The sequence below is a fragment of the Protopterus annectens genome, chromosome 4.part0 (genome assembly GCF_019279795.1).
Source record: "Protopterus annectens isolate FY-2018-M chromosome 4.part0, PAN1.0, whole genome shotgun sequence".
Lineage (NCBI taxonomy): Eukaryota > Metazoa > Chordata > Ceratodontiformes > Protopteridae > Protopterus > Protopterus annectens.
This window is the reverse complement of record NC_056733.1, coordinates 891,735,487-891,752,547: the sequence shown is the minus strand read 5'-3', so window position 1 is coordinate 891,752,547 and position 17,061 is coordinate 891,735,487. Positions and strand designations below refer to the sequence as shown.

The 17,061-nt window shown below is 39.6% G+C and overlaps 1 long non-coding RNA gene across 1 annotated transcript in view; it reads right to left on the bottom strand.

The window, feature by feature from the left end:
- Positions 1–17,061, bottom strand: part of LOC122799650 — a 242,761-nt gene that overhangs the window by 186 nt on the left and 225,514 nt on the right. The gene's annotated exons all lie outside the window — the stretch shown is intronic.

The following is a 17,061-nucleotide window of genomic DNA, read 5'->3' as shown; positions in this document are numbered from 1 at the left end:
GATCTTAAACTATAACCTGTGACAGCATTCCAGATGACTATGCTCTGAAGGACACATGGAAACAGATGGAAGATCAACAGATAAAGCACCCAATACTGCAGATTATATTACTTTGCACCCAAACTGGGGAGCTATGGCTGTTTTATGTCACACTTTCACATGTTTAGAATGGACATCCATCGGCCAATTCACCACAGAAGAGTACAAAACCAGGACTAAACACAAAGCACAGCCCAAGAGTTTATTTTTTATTTATTGACATTTGTTAACCAGGTCAGTCCAGCTGAGCCACGTTTTGACTTTCTAGGACCAATGCTTAAAAAAATAGTTTTACAAGCATCATTTCATGACTCTGAATTTTATTATCTTCGCCTGATATACTCTGTTATGGTAATGTGCACATTTATGTCCTGCAGTCAACCACTAAAAAAGCAACAGCAAGTCCAGGCCCCAAGCCTGCCTCTCTGTTCTGTTCGCCTGTTTCAGAGAGAAGCAGAGGACAGTGCATATGAAAGGTGTGAGGGATTCCTCTTCCTTTGGTTTGCACTCAGAAGGAACACAGATAAATGGACTGATTTAACGGCCACTGTGACATCACATGCAGGAAAAAATATAGGTCAATCCAAAGAAGCACCTAATCCTTGTGAAAAGCTAAATGTGTTTCTTAGAAAGAACTTATTACTGGTACACAGTATTAATGATAATGAACTAGTTAAAGTGATTAGCAAATCATGTTCTACACCTTTACATCTAGAGAAGTCAGTACTGGTATACAGGTTTCATAAAAATTAGACAATACCGGTGGCTGTGTGTGTTATTTACCCAGTCTCATAGACTCATAGATTAGTACTAGGCTAAGTGCCCTTGTGGGCCATTTTAAGCCTAGCCAATTATCCCTTGTGAGACTCAAACCCTGCACCTTGTGTTTGTAAGGCAAACACCTTCACCATTAGGCCACCCTTCCAAACCCTAAAATGCATGGTTTGCAAGGTTCAGTGGTTCATAGATTAGTACTAGGCTAATTGCCCTTGAGGGCCATTTTAATACTAGCTAATTACCCCACGTGAGAATCAAACTCTGCACCTTACATCTGTAAGGTAAACACCTTAACCATTATGCCAACCTCCCACCCTTGCAATACTCGAAGGCAGTGTGTAAAGCAGTAGCTGTTAGAACTGTAGAAATGCATCAGCAGAATTAAATAAATAAATATGGTCAGTTGTCTCTCTGTTTGTGACCACAGAAGAATTCTGAAATGAAATATGGCTCTACTTCACCCACCTCCCCTAAGAAATCTCACACCAGATGGAAACCTGACTGAGACCAGTAAGTTTTGAGGCCAGAAATTTGATTCATTCCTTACTACATCAGGACTAGTAGAGAACTCTCAAGTACCAGTGTGCTTCAGGGAAGTATTACAGGTAACCATCAGGGATTCTTCTAGTCTCAAACTGGTTTAGGGACAAAAAGAATGCAGGCATTTCTAGACACAATTTCAAGTTAATTACAAATCATTGTGTTGCAAATGTATGTTCAGTTTTGGCTTCGCACAAAGGACTCTGAGAACAGAAAAAAACATGGACTGTTTTATTCTTTTCTTCAAAAGGCAAGCTTATTTTTGTTCTAGCTTTGTGCAACCTTAAAGCTGGCATATATATAGATATAGACATCCCTCAGGAAAAAAAAACAAACACTTGTCACAGAGAGTTTGCTAGCAGATATTTTTGCATCAATTAAACTGCAAGTGAATTAATTTTAGTGGATGGTGTTCTGTACTTCTGCAGGTTTCTGTTGAAGAAGCCATAAAGGTATTCAACTCTTTTCTTGATGAGAAACAAATGATTGTCTGTGGGACCTGGGTATTCAAGCTCCTATGCAGAGGAGGAAAAATGTCCACGAATAAAATACCCTAGGGAAGCCAAGAATAAATGGATGACCAGGTAGGCTGCCTTAATAAAGGTATGGTGGGATGTCGGTGAAGAAGCTGGGCTGCCGGTAAAGCCTTGAGAAAGGCTGTGTGTACCCGATTGCTTGTGGTTGAAGGCTGAGTAAAGCCTTTAGAAAGGCTTCGTATACAGATCGTAGTTCCGGCTGGTCAGGTCGCCTGCTGAGAGGAACCACTAGTGTGACAGCTAGAAATCAAAGATGAAACACACAGAAAAAACAGGCAAAACAATGTAAATGTGGCTCGGCTAAGGAGCTCTGCTCGTCGTGGTGGAAAAAAATCAACGTAGTCGAAGTTCAGATTCTAGAAGGTCATACTTTATTGAAGTAAAAAGTACCATCACCCTCGAAGCGTAGTTCCTTAATGGAAAGAGTGATCCTGAGGATTTCCTTTTATAAGAGTACCTGGGGGTGTGTCAGTGGGAGTCAATCAAGTGTGGGTGAAAAAACCTTTATTGTGATTGGGCACGCCAACTTGACATCATACCTTACAATCTGATAGGTTAGATACCCTGAGCCAGCTCATACGTGGTTAGTAGAATCACTCTAAACCTACAATAGTGAAGTTTGGAGATTAGCTAAAATTAGCTAAAAAAAAATGTAGTTAACTAAAAATAGTCTTGCTGGAAAAAAATCAACCCTTGCTGGTAAAATACATTGTTAGGCTACACTTTTCGAAATCTTCGTCAGGATGGTGGACGACCTAAAAGAGCATAATAAGCAAAGCCGAGCGTACTAGAGAAATAGCATGTATGTAAAATAACATGTATGTAAAACAGGGGCGGCCCGTGCTATTGGACTGCTGGACTGCAGCCCCCTCAAAACAAAAAGAACTAAAAATAAAAAGAAAAAAAGTTTTAAAATTCGCGGACTTCGCGCATGCGCAGTAGTCCAGACTACTGGTCTACTGTATGCGCATGCTCAAGGCAGTCCGGCAGTCCTGATAGGGAAACGCGAGGAGACGTCTGTGCACTTTAAAGTGCACAGACACGCTGGGATAATACATCGTGGCCGGACTGCAACACCAGCAGTCGGGAATGGGAGCTGCAGTCTCATCGGGAAAGGGTTTGGATCTACTCTCGCGAGTCTTTGGAGTATTGCGCGGGAAGGGGTTTGGATCTAATGTACGTATTATGGAGAACAGGTAAGTGTGTTTGTTTGAATGTATGGTGCTTTTCCTTTTGGTGTGTGTGTGTGTGTGTGTGTGTGTGTGTGTGTGTGTGTGTGTGTGTGTGTGTGTGTGACTAAAGCTGACACCTTTTGCTGCTTTCCTTCTCATTGTGTACTATTTGTGTACTTGTCAGCAAGCACAAACACTCCTGCATATTTTGTTGGACACAAAGCATACAAGATCGAAACACTAAGAGTTTTTACTTTGAGACCACAGTAATCTCCAGCATGCAAACTTAAATGGACTGAAAACAGTCTGCAGTCAAAATATTCTCAACTCTGAAGCATTCTGAAAATAAGTAAGTGGAGAGTCGCAAGTGTAGTCTTTTGAGCCACAGTTAAAAACATCAGCACAAGAGGCAAACCATCCACTCACCTTGTCATGTTTATTACACCACTATAGAACAACAGGAACCACATGTGATGTTTTTTCACTGTTTCTAAGTTTGCTGCCTTGGACGTTACTGATCTTGCAAAGTGAAACATGTAATAGTACGTAGATTTTAGTTACCACATTGTCCTCTCTTTTTTTTCCTAATGCAGGGGGTAGATATGTGTGTCACAAGATAGCTTCTCTGTAAGAAATCCTTACTCTCTGATTTCTCACCAATAATATGCTTTAGAACAAATTTCACAGAGTCAAAAAGTCTGATCCAGATATGGAGCTAGAGCTATCCTTTTGTCCTGCACATTCGCACAAGTACTTCCAGCATCTTAAGGGCAACTCATTAATATATCATCCTGTCACAGGAACTGTGCACCTCTAGTAACACCTCTTGGGGGTGTGTGTGTGTGTGTGTGTGTGTGTGTGTGTGTGTGTGTGTGAAAATGCCCCAGGTGCTCATGGTGGTGTGGTAGGGAATACCTCAGGCTTGAACCCTGTACCCTGTATGCAGGTGTTAAAGACTTGAGTTCCCTACCCACCACCATTTGTAAAAAAAATGCAGATTTTTGCCTCATATTTGATCTGATCTGTTCCAAATATCTGTGGTTTGTAAATGTTGCAATGCTTGATATTTGATGGTGAAGTAGTAGCATTGTTGCCTCACAGCTGCAGGTTCTCAGGTTTGATTCTTGGCTGGGGTTCCTTCTTTGTGGGGTCTGTTATCTTCTCCCTGTGTTTGTGTGAGTTTGCTTTTATTTGATGGTGCACTGGTAGCATTGTTGCCTCACAGCTGCAGGTTCTCAGGTTTGATTCTTGGCTGGGGTTCCTTCTTTGTGGGGTCTGTTATATTCTCCCTGTGTTTGTATGGGTTTGCTTTTATTTGATGGTGCACTGGTAGCATTGTTGCCTCACAGCTGCAGGTTCTCAGGTTTGATTCTTGGCTGGGGTTCCTTCTTTGTGGGGTCTGTATCTTCTTCCTGTGTTTGTGTGGGTTTGCGTTTGTGTCCTCCCATGTTACAAAGACATGTCTGCATTATTTCTTCCTGGGGCTCTGCTGAAAATTGTTTTTTTGTTCCAAGTCAGACTGTCCTGATTAACAAATGTTAAATAAAATTGACAGGCATTTGAATTTCAGACTTCAGGTTTCTAAATGTTTCATTTCTTACATATTTGATGGTGCAGTGGCAGTATTGTTGCCTCAGAGTCACAGCTATAGGATTTGTGGTTTGATTCTTGGCTGGGGTGCCTTCTTTGCGGAGTCTGCATCTTATCTCTGTGTTTGTGTGGATTTGCTCTGGTGTCCTGCCATTTTACAAAGACTTGTCTACAGTATTTCTCCCTGGGCCTCTGCTGAAAATTGTTTTTGTTCCATCACAAGTAAAATTGACAGGCATTTGAATTTTAGACTTCATAGTCTTCAAAAAATACATAGTAAAACAACGTTTTATTCTAGCAATAAATATATAGTAACACATCCTTTTATTATAGCAATTTTTTAAGTTTATAAGGTGACTATTTGAAATTTTTCCTTATTTTTGGGAATGTAATACCCTGTGGGTGACTTTATCCAGGTTTTATGTGCTAAGGTTGACAGCTATGGCAAGAACTGAATTCTCTGAATATGTTTGAGGGCTGTATTTCCTCATTACTGGGTTTGTCCAGGTGTTTTGTGCTAAGAGGTTGACAGCTATGGTGAGAACTGAATTCATTAAATGATAGCCATTTAAGTTTCAGTCTTCCTCTCGTTCACAAAACAGCTGATTTGGCGTAGTGGTATGTTGCTCTTGACTGTTTTGCACAGGGACTTTGGCAGTAAAATGTATGGTGGTACCGTGGTAACACAGCATTTTATTCTAGCAGCTTTCCAAGATTATACAAGCAATGTTTAATGTGTCCCTGGTTTTTGCCCTTTTGACCCACCCCAATAAATTTGGCTTTTTCCAGACTTCTTGTGCTGCGAAGTTCAGATGCAGTTGAGTATTGAGTAGATTTTACAAGGAGCTGAGAGCTGCAGGGGAAGAGAAGTTTAGTGCTAATAGCACAACAGGCTGTGTGCTTGCTTTTGATGCAGAAGGTTGTTGGTTCTACTCCCATAAGGGGTGAATGCTGCCGTACTGAAAGTTAAGATACTAATTATGAGCCTGTTATCAGTTTGCCATTCATTTCCTATTGCAATATTACCAGCTTATTTTTAATGTAATTTAGGCAATTTATTCCACAAGGGCATCAGATACTTTATTGTTCGATGAAACCATGAAATATAAAGGTGATTGCTAGCACCAACCTCTTCATTACAGATTTATTTAACGTGGAATTATTTAGATGACTTTTTTACTACTTCAGAGATTGTGCATATTTACTGATAATGGTGGACTGTAGAATTGTGCATATTTACTGATAATAGTGGACTGTAGAAGTTTGAGTAAACTTTTATGATGGAAATGTTCTGAATTGGACAGTTTTGTTTCATTGTTTACTGGAAAAATGTTCAAAGCAATAGGAAGGTGTATCAAAGAGCACATGTGTTTCATATGCAAGGGGCCTATGATTTGAAAACAGCCCAGAATTAATTTTTATCTGCCACGAGTAAAATGTATTTTCTTTGAATGTGGATTTTAATGTTGTTTCAGTGAATGTGAGTTTCAAGGGCAGAGAAGGTTTAATGTCAAGTTTGTTTAGCAGATGTCTTAGTGTTTGTGCTGTAAAATGCAAAAATAAAACTTTCAAATGAAGTTCAAATCATCATAGAAGTAAATCAGTATGCACATTAGTGTTTATGGTAAATGGAGTGAAATAGCAAAGTAATGGATCATTGGAATGGCTGCAGGAGGCTCCATTCGACCAGGGTTTTGTGAGGGGAAGGGCGGCAAACTTAGACAGCCCCAGCTGAACCATACCTCCCAACTGTCCAGATTTTCAAAGAATGAATAGATTTTTGCTTCTTATTTTTGATTTGTTCCTCATAAAAATTTGTGGTTTTCTGGCAAATCATTTAGGAATTAAGTCACTAAATAATGACACACCTAGTTTCAGACTTCATAACCTTCAGAAAAATCCATGCTAAAGTAAGACCTGTTCTATCAACTGTCCCAGTTTATAGAAGAGCATTTTTAGTACTGTTTATATGTTCCCCCCAATATATTTGGCCTTGTCCAGATTTATGTCCCAGTTTATACAAGAGCAATTTTTAGTACTGTTTATATGTTCCCCCAATATATCTGGACTTGTCCAGATTTATTGCATTAACAGGTTGAGAGGTACATGCAAATAAATTGCTTTATAGAATTAGGCATAGCCAAATCTCTGAACTGTCCCTTATTTTGACTCAAAATGTTGCTCTTCCCTTAATGATCCCTCCGCAAAATAGCAATTTTGGAAGAAAACATGGAGGGTTTATAATTAAGAAATAACTGTAATAATCAGATTACTTTTATTTCAGAAATGCATGTAGATTATTTTATTTTGTCAGCTGCTCAAGTTAGCAGTACTAATATAAAAGTGTCCCTTCTTTGGCAGGTTCCCAGCTGTATTGTGTTGCTATTTTATATTTTTACATCACATTTTTTGGTCCATTTTTCATAAAATTGTGGGTTTTTTTTGGCAAATTAGTGACAAATAATTAAAGACTGAAGTTAGAAAATAATGACAGACATTTGAGTTTCAGATTTCATACCATTCAGAAAATTCATACTAATGCAAGACCTCTATTAGCTTTCTAAGGTTATAAGAGCGATATTTTAAAAATTGTCCTTATTTTTGGGCCTTTGTCCAGATTTCTTGCTCTGAGGTTGAGAGGTATGACAAATGTGTCAGGGCCATCACAAGTCAGCCAGAGACATTTCAAACTGTGACATACTTGTTACATCCCACTCCCCCATGTAGTGACTCTGGATGTGTCGAAGCAAGGCAAGGAGTAGTTATGCAGTATAAATGTGCAGAGAATCCCACCCATCCAAGGTAGACACAAGTACTAGAGTGGCTTTTCATCTGTCCTTGATTTTTGCAGAATGGTCTGGTTTCTGTCATATTTTTGTACTGTTGATTTATGCTTATTACTCAAAGTGCCTGTTGCTCTGTGTTTAAGTAGCAATACTTTAATGACCATCAGGTAAGCTTGGCTGAGATTGCAAGATGCAAGTAAGCTTTAATAAGCATACTGTTAAAGAATTGCCAACATTGAAAGCCTTTCTGTTGCCATGTAGAGAATACTTAACTAGATAATGTATAAGCCTTGGGTATTGAAATGCATATGCCAGTATTTGTAATAAAGGACAGAATTACATTATTTTAAGAGTCTCATTACACTTGGAGACTTACAGACAGTCATCTCTGCAGGCTTTAACTATAAACCGAATGCCAATCGCGTGGTCTATAACCTGTACAGTAATCCTTTTAAGCAATGCATCTTGAGCTTATTTCTTGTTTGCTTTTCATTTTTTACTTTGATCATGTTTTCCCCATGAAACAAGTAGATGTCAGGCAGCAGGTCTTTTTTGGATAAGAAACATTTTTACAAGTGGGGGCATCAGAGATTTCTACTTTCAGCATGTTACTTGTTACTTTAATAAAGCTGAATATACATTATAATTAGAACTGCAGTGCAAGAAGTGGTTTGAGTTGAGTGCTGCTTGTTTTTCTTATACTTGATTTTGACTGGCATTCCATTAATGTATTTAAAAAAAGTAATTTATTTTTTCATGCCTCACAACCTTTTTTGTTTCCATCTAGATATTAAGCTGTCATGCAGCCAATGCATTGAAATATTTTTATTCTTCTACACTTCATTTTGTCTTGATTGGACTCTCATGACAACTGTTTGGCACCCAGTGCAGTATATTTAGTTTTTGAGGTTTGCTACTACAGGTGTGTGTGTGTGTGTGTGTGTGTGTGTGTGTGTGTGTGTGTGTGTGTGTGTGTGTGAGGGAATACCTCAGGCTTGAACCCTGTACCTTGTATGCAGGTGTTAAAGACCTTAATTCCCTACCCACCACCATTTGTGAAAAAAAAACTGCAGATTTTTGCCTCATGTTTGATCTGATCTGTTCCTTATAATATCTGTGGTTTGTAAATGTTGCAATGCTTGATATTTGATGGGGCAGTTGTAGCATTGTTGCCTCACAGCTGCAGGTTCTCAGGTTTGCTTCTTGGCTGGGGTGCCTTCTTTGTGGGGTCTTTATCTTCTCCCTGTGTTTGTGTGGGTTTGCTTCTGTGTCCTCCCATGTTACAAAGACATGTCTGCATTATTTCTTCCTGGGCCTCTGCTGATTTTTTTTTTTTTTTTGTTCCAAGTCAGACTGTCCTGATTAACAAATGTTAAATAAAATTGACAGGCATTTGAATTTCAGACTTCAGGAATCTGAATGTTTAAGTCCTTGCATTTCTGATGGTGCAGTGGTAGTATTGTTGCCTCACAGCTATAGGTTTTCTGGTTTGATTCTTGGCTGGGGTGCCTTCTGTGTGGAGTCTGCATCTCCTCCCTGTGTTTGTGTGGATTTGCTCTGGTGCCCTGTCATTTTACTAAGACGTGTCTGCAGTATTTCTCCCTGGGTCTCTGCTGAAAATTGTTTTTATTCTGTCAGCAGTAAAATTGACATGCATTTGAATTTCAGACTTCATGTTCTTCAGAAAATACATAGTAACACAACCGTAACACAACCTTTTATTCTAGCAATTTTCTAAGTTTATAAGATGAATATTTGAAATTTGTCCCTATTTTTGGGACTGTATTCCCTCATTATTGGCTTCATCCAGGTTTTTTGTGCTAAGGTTGACAGCTATGGCAAGAACTGAATTCACTGAATGTTTGAGGGCTGTATTCCCTCATTACTGGGTTTGTCCAGGTGTTTTGTACTAAGAGGTTGACAGCTATGGTGAGAACTGAATTCACTAAATGATAGCCATTTAAGTTTCAGTCTTCCTGTTTTACAAAGCAGCTGATTTGGTGTAGTGGTATGTTGCTCTGTTTTGCACAGGGAGCTTGGCAGTAAAATGTATGGTTCTAGCAACTTTCCAAGATTATACAAGCAATGTTTGTGTCCCTGGTTTTTGAACTTTTGACCCCCCCCCCAATACATTTTGGCTTTTTCCAGTTTTCTTGTGCTGCGAAGTTGAGTACTGAGTAGATTTTACAAGGAGCTGAGAGCTGCAGGGGAACAGAAGTTTAGTGCTGCTTAAGTGAAATTGGTTTACCTTGTTTATAGCACAAGTTGTGTACTTGCCTTTGATGCAGAAGGCTGTGGGTTCTACTCCCACAAGGGGTGAATGCTGCTGTACTGAGAATGTTCTCCTTGGTGAAGATATTAACTATGAGTTTGTTATCAGTTTGCCATCCATTTCCTCTTGCAATATTACTAGCTTATCATTTTTTTAATGTAATATAGGCAAATTATTCCTGAGGGGCAACAGGCACTTTATTTTTCGATGAAACCATGAAATATAAAGGTGTTTGCTAGCAGCAACCTCTTCATTAGTTACAGATTTCTTTAATGTGGAATTATTTAGATGACTTTTACTTCTTCAGAGATAGTGCATATTTACTGATAATGGACTGTAGAATTGTGCATATTTACTGATAATGGACTGTAGAATTGTGTATATTTACTGATAATGGTGGACTGTAAAATTGTGCATATTTACTGATAATGGTGGACTGTAGAATTGTGCATATTTACTGATAATGGTGGACTGTAGAATTGTGCATATTTACTGATAATGGTGGACTGCGGAAGTCTGAGTAGACTTTTATGATAAATGTTCTGAACTGGGCAGTTTTGTCATTATGGGTGCATGCATTTTGTTTCATTGCTTACTGGAAAAATGTTCAAAACAAATTTAAAACGCCCTCTAACAACTGTAATATATTGTACAAGGAATACAATTTAGTACAATGAGGAAGGTGTATCAAAGAGCACATGATGTTTCATATGCAAGGGGCCTATGATTTGAAAACAGCCCAAAATTAATCTTTATCTGCCATTGGCAAAATGTATTTTCTTTGAATGTGGGTTTCAATGCTGTTTCAATGAATGTGAGTTTCAAGGGCAGAGAAGTTTTAATGCTAAGTTTTCATTGTGAGACTGCATTGCTTTGTTTAGTAGATGACTTAGTGTTTGTGCTGTAAAATACAAAATAAAACTTTCAAATGAAGTCCAACTCATCATACAAGTAAAGCAGTATGCACATTAGTGTTTATGGTAAATGGAGTGAAATAGCCAAGTAATGGTTCATTGGAATGGCTGCAGAGGCTCCATTCAACCGTGATTTTGTCAGGGGGGAAGGGCAGCAAACTCAGACAGGTCCAGCTGAACTATACCTCCCAACTGTCCAGATTTTCAAAGAATTAATAGATTTTTGCTTCTTATTTTTGGTTTGTTCTTCATAAAATTTGTAGTTTTCTGGCAAATCATTTAGAAATGAAGTCACTAAATAATGCTACACTGAGTTTCAGACTTCATAACCTTCAGAAAAATGCATGCAAAAGTAAGAACTGTTATTCTATCAACTGTCTCAATTTATACAAAAGCAATTTTTAGTACTGTTTATATGTTGCCCCAGTACATTTGGCCTTGTTCAGATTTACTGCATTAACAGGTTAAGAGGTACATGCAAATAAATTGCTTTATAGAATTAGGCATAGCCAACCTCTCAACTGTCTCCGATTTTGGCTTAAAATGTTGCTTTTCCCCCTAATAATCCCTCCACAAAATAGCAATTTTGGAAGAAAACATGGAGGGTTTACAATTAAGAAATAACTGTAATAATCAAAGTTATAGATTACTTGAAATGCATGTAGATTCTTTTATTTTGTCAGCTGCTCAAGTTAGCAGTACTAATATTAAAGTGTCCCTTCTTTGACAGGTTCCCAGCTGTATTGTGTGGCTATTTTATATTTTTGCATCACATTTGGTCCATTTTTCATAAAATTGTGTTTTTGGCAAATTAGTGACAAATCACTAAAGACTGAAGTTAGAAAATAATGACAAGACATTTGAGTTTCAGATTTTATACCCTTCAGAAAAGTCATACTAATGCAAGACCTATTCTATTATCTTTCTAAGTTTATTAGAGCAATATTTAAAAATTGTCCTTATTTGTGGGCATTTGTCCCACTTCTGTGTATGGCTTTGTCCAGATTTCTTGCTCTGAGGTTGAGAGGTATGACACATGTGTCAGGGCCATCACAGTCAGCCAGAGACATTTCAAATTGTGACATACTTTTTGCACCCCACTCCACCATGTACTGACTCTGGATGTGTCCAAGCAAGGCAAGGAGTAGTTATGCAGTGTAAATGTACAGTGTGTCTCCCCCCACATCCAAGGTAGACACAAGTACTACAGTGGCTTTTCATCTGTCCTTGATTTTGCAGAAAGGTCTGGTTTCTGTCATATTTTTGTACTGTTGATTTATGCTTATTACTCAAAGTGCCTGTTGCTCTGTGTTTAAGTAGCAATGCTTTAATGACCATAATGTAAGCTTGAATGAGATCGTAAGATGCAAGTAAGCTTTAATAAGCATACTGTTAAAGAATTGCCAACATTGAAAGCCTTTCTGTTGTTGCCATGCAGAGAATACTTGACTAGATAATGTATAAGCCTTGGGTATTAAAGGACAGGATTCCATTATTTTAAAAATCTCATTACACTTGTTGGAGACTTCCAGTCATCTCTACAGACGTTACCCGTAAACTAAACAGAATGCCAATCATGTGTGGTCCATAACCTGTACAGTAATCCTTTAAGCAATGTATCTTGAGCTTGTTTCTTGTTTGCTTTTCATTTTTTACTTACATGTTTTCCCCATGAAACAAGTAGATAGTTGTCAGGCAGCAGATCTTTTTTGGATAAGAAACATTTTTACAAGTGGGGGCATCACAGAGATTTCTACTTTCAACATGTTACTTGGCACTTTAATAAAGCTGAATATAAATTATAATTAGAACTGCAGTGCAAGGAGAAGTGGTTTGAGTTGAGTGCTTCTGGTTTTGCTTGTACTTGGTTTTGACTGGCATTCCAGTAATGTATTTAAAAAGTAATTTATTTTTTCATGCCTCACAACCTTTTGTTTCCATCTAAATATTAAGTAAGCTGTCATGCAGCCAATGCATTGAAATATTTTTATTCTTCTACACTTATTTTTGTCTTGATTGGACTCTCATAATGATGGTTTGCCACCCAGGGCAGCGTATTTAATTAAAGTTAGTTTTTGTAGTTTTGAGCATAGCTCCTCCCCTTTCTGGTTGGCCACACCCCTTCCCCATTGACCCCACCCATTCAGCTGTCTCCTGCAGCCCCCCTTTGATTTGAAGTCACCAGCCGCCACTGATGTAAAATAAGAAACAGGCTAGAAAACAAAAAAATAAGACCAAAAAATAAGAACCAGGCTAGATATCCAAAAAATAAGATACAGAAACTAAAAAGAGAAACAAAATAGTGAAAAATTCTTAAATAATGGATATCAATAGAAACTAATGTATTAAGATATGGAACTGAATGAGGGCTATTAATTAAAAAAAAATCTTAAAAAGGCACTGATATGTAACCTGAAAAGCTAGAAAGACACGAAAAAAAGTAATACTGAACCATTGTAGAAAACATGAAAGACAAAAACATATATATAGATGAACCATTGACCAAAAACAAATGAGTCCGAATTTGCCAGGGGAAGTATCAGACCATGGGCTGGAGGTAGACTGGTGAGATCAAAACTGGCTGTTGCATGAAAGGTAAAATTTCGTCAGTAAATCTGTTAGAGGTCCAGGTGCAGAGGTTGTGGTATACGGTGTTGTATCTTTCTGAGATACAAGACTGGGGTCAAAGATTCCGCATAGTTAAGGCCTGGTCTTTTCCTTGCCTGCAAACGTATTTGCCACTCGAGTTCCCTCTTCTCAAGCAGCGAATTGTGGTCCCCGCCTAGTGGGGATTTAGGGATATGTTCAAGAACATGAAATTTGAACGTATTGTGCCCTAGGTTCCTGAGAGCATGCACTGCCATCTGGTTTGTCACTTTCAAGTATTTTAAGTCATGCAGGTGATTTGCTATCCTCGTTTTAAGGGAGTTGACTGTCTTGCCCACATAGAAAGCATTGCATTTGGTGCACGCTGCCCTGTAAACCACTCCTGTGACATTGCAGTCGCCTCTGACATTAGGTGTGTAGTGTCTCCTGCCATTGGGGCAGTAAAGGCCTGCAGCACCGCTCATGTGTCTACAGTAGTGGCAGGAAGGCTCACTGCAGGCAAAGGTACCAGGGTTGTCAAGTTTAACTTGGCAGGGGTGTTCCAGAAAGTCCCTAATGCTGCTCCCTTTTCTAGCTGTGAAGGAGGGTTTCTCTGGAAAAATGTGGCCAAAAGACCTGTTATTTGTGATGATGGGCCAATTGTCCATTACGATCTGGATGATGTCTTTGTAGTCCATAGAGAAGTCCAGGATGCAGTTGAACTGGAATCTAGTTTCTGGGGTGGTCTGAATCCTGGTGTCAGTTAGAGCCCTAGGGGCACCAAGTTGGCGCTGGCTGATGATGGGGTCGAGGATCCTGTTGATTAGCCCTTCTGAGTAGCCTCGGGCTAAAAAGTCCATTTGTAGCTTTCGAATGTTGGTCAAGAAATCCGTCAGGTCCTGGGAGACTCGTGCTGTACGGATCCCTTGCGATTTAATCACGGTCACCTTCTGTTTGAAGGGGTGCATACTGGTGGCGTGCAGAAAAAAGTTTACTCTAATGGGTTTTTGATAGAGGTTGTGTGTTAGTGTGGTGGAGCCTTGTTTCTTCCTCAGGTAAAGATCCAGAAATTTGATCTCCTCTGTACTTTGTTTGCTGGTAAAACGCAGGAATGAGGTGGTGTTGTTGATATAAATGAGGAATTCCTCCAGTTCAACTTGGTTACCATTCCAAACCAGGAAAATATCATCAATAAACCTGTAGTAGCACGCTATGTTGTTAAAAAAGGTGGAACCGTATATGTGGTCCTGCTCCCACTTCCTTAGTGCCGTGTTTGCCAAACTCGGGGCCATGGCCACTCCCATAGCGATCCCAGTGCTCTGGCGATAGTAGTGCCCATTGAAGTGGAAAAAATTGTTCTTGAGGAGTAGGGAGAGGAGCCTACCCAGGTGGTCCACTTCCCCTGGTATGGCCGTGTGGTCCTTCATGTAGGCTTCAGCCATGGCTGCAATGCAGAAGTCATGTGGGAGTACCGTGTAAAGGGACTCCACATCAGTGGTGACCAGGATCAAGTCTCTGTCTATGGCTATGTCCTTGACCTTGTTGAGGAAGTCCATAGAGTCTAAAATAAAGGACCTGTTGTTTTCTGTGAGAGGTTTTAGGTGGAAGTCCAGGTAGAGAGCTATGGTTTCCGTGACGGAACCTCCGCTGGCTACTACAGGTTTATATGGAGGGTCTGCCAGGTTTTTGTGTGGCTTTGGTATCCCAAAGAACTGGGGAATCCTCGGGTGGTGGATGGAGAAGAATTCTGTGAGCCTTTCGTCAATTAGGTCCATATCCTCTAGCCTCGAGATTTCTGTTCTGATGTCCTCGTAGGCTGACAGCACTTGGTTCTGATCTACGCTGTCATAATACTGATGGTCATTGAGCATACTGTGGAGCTTGTCATTGTAGGAGGTGGTGTCTGTCACTAGTATCCCCCCACCCTTGTTCCACCTTTTGTAACAACATAGCGTGCTACTACAGGTTTATTGACGATATTTTCCTGGTTTGGAAGGGTAACCAAGTTGAACTGGAGGAATTCCTCATTTATATCAACACCACCACCGCATTCCTGCATTTTACCAGCAAACAAAGTACAGAGGAGATTGAATTTCTGGATCTTTACCGGAGGAAGAAACAAGGCTCCACCACACTAACACACAACCTCTATCAAAAACCCACTAGGGTAAACTTTTTTCTGCACGCCACCAGTATGCACCCCTTCAAACAGAAGGTGAGTGTGATTAAATCGCAAGGGATCTGTATAGCAAGAGTCTCCCAGGACCTGACGGATTTCTTGAACAACATTCGAAAGCTACAAATGGACTTTTTAGCCCGAGGCTACTCAGAAGGGCTAATCAACAGGATCCTCGACCCCATCATCAGCCAGCGACAACTTGGCGTATCCAGACCACCCCAGAAACTAGATTCCAGTTCAACTGCATGCTGGACTTCTCTATGGACTACAAAGACATCATCCAGATCATAATGGACAATTGGCCCATCATCACAAATAACAGGTCTTTTGGCCACATTTTTCCAGAGAAATCCTCCTTCACAGCTAGAAAAGGGAGAAGCATTAGGGACTTTCTGGAATACCCCTGCCAAGTTAAATTTGACAACCCTGGTACCTTTGCCTGCAGTGAGCCTCCCTGCCACTACTGTAGACGCATGAGTGGTGCCGTAGGCGTTTACTGCCCCAATGGCAGGAGACACTACACACCTAATGTCAGAGGCGACTGCAATGTCACAGGAGTGGTTTACAGGGCAGCGTGCACCAAATGCAATGCTTTCTATGTGGGCAAGACAGTCAACTCCCTTAAAACGAGGATAGCTAATCACCTGCATGACTTAAAATACTTGAAAGTGACAAACCAGCTGGCAGTGCATGCTCTCAGGAACCTAGGACACAATACATTCAAATTTCATGTTCTTGAACATATCCCTAAATGCCCACTAGGCGGGGACCACAATTCACTGCTTGAGAAAAGGGAACTCAAGTGGCAAATACGTTTGCAGGCAAGGAAAAGACCAGGCCTTAACTATGCGGAATCTTTGACCCCAGTCTTGTATCTCAGAAAGATACAACACCGTATACCACAACCTCTGCACCTGGACCTCTAACAGATTTACTGACAAAATGTTACCTTTCGTGCAACAGCCAGTTTTGATCTCACCAGTCTACCTCCAGCCCATGGTCTGATACTTCCCCTGGCAAATTCGGACTCATTTGTTTTTGGTCAATGGTTCATCTATATATATGTTTTTGTCTTTCATGTTTTCTACAATGGTTCAGTATTACTTTTTTTCGTGTCTTTCTAGCTTTTCAAGTTACATATCAGTGCCTTTTTAAGATTTTTTTTTTAATTAATAGCCCTCATTCAGTTCCATATCTTAATACATTAGTTTCTATTGATATCCATTATTTAAGAATTTTTCACTATTTTGTTTCTCTTTTTAATTTCTGTATCTAATTTTTTGGATATCTACCCTGGTTCTTATTTTTTGGTTTTCTAGCCTGTTTCTTATTTTACATACATGTTATTTTACATACATGCTATTTCTCTAGTACGCTCGGCTTTGCTTATTATGCTCTTTTAGGTCGTCCACCATCCTGACGAAGATTTCGAAAAGTGTAGCCTAACAATGTATTTTACCAGCAAGGGTTGATTTTTTTCCAGCAAGACTATTTTTAGTTAACTACATTTTTTTAGCTAATTTTAGCTAATCTCCAAACTTCACTATTGTAGGTTTAGAGTGATTCTACTAACCACGTATGAGCTGGCTCAGGGTATCTAACCTATCAGATTGTAAGGTATGATATCAAGTTGGCGTGCCCAATCACAATAAAGGTTTTTTCACCTACAC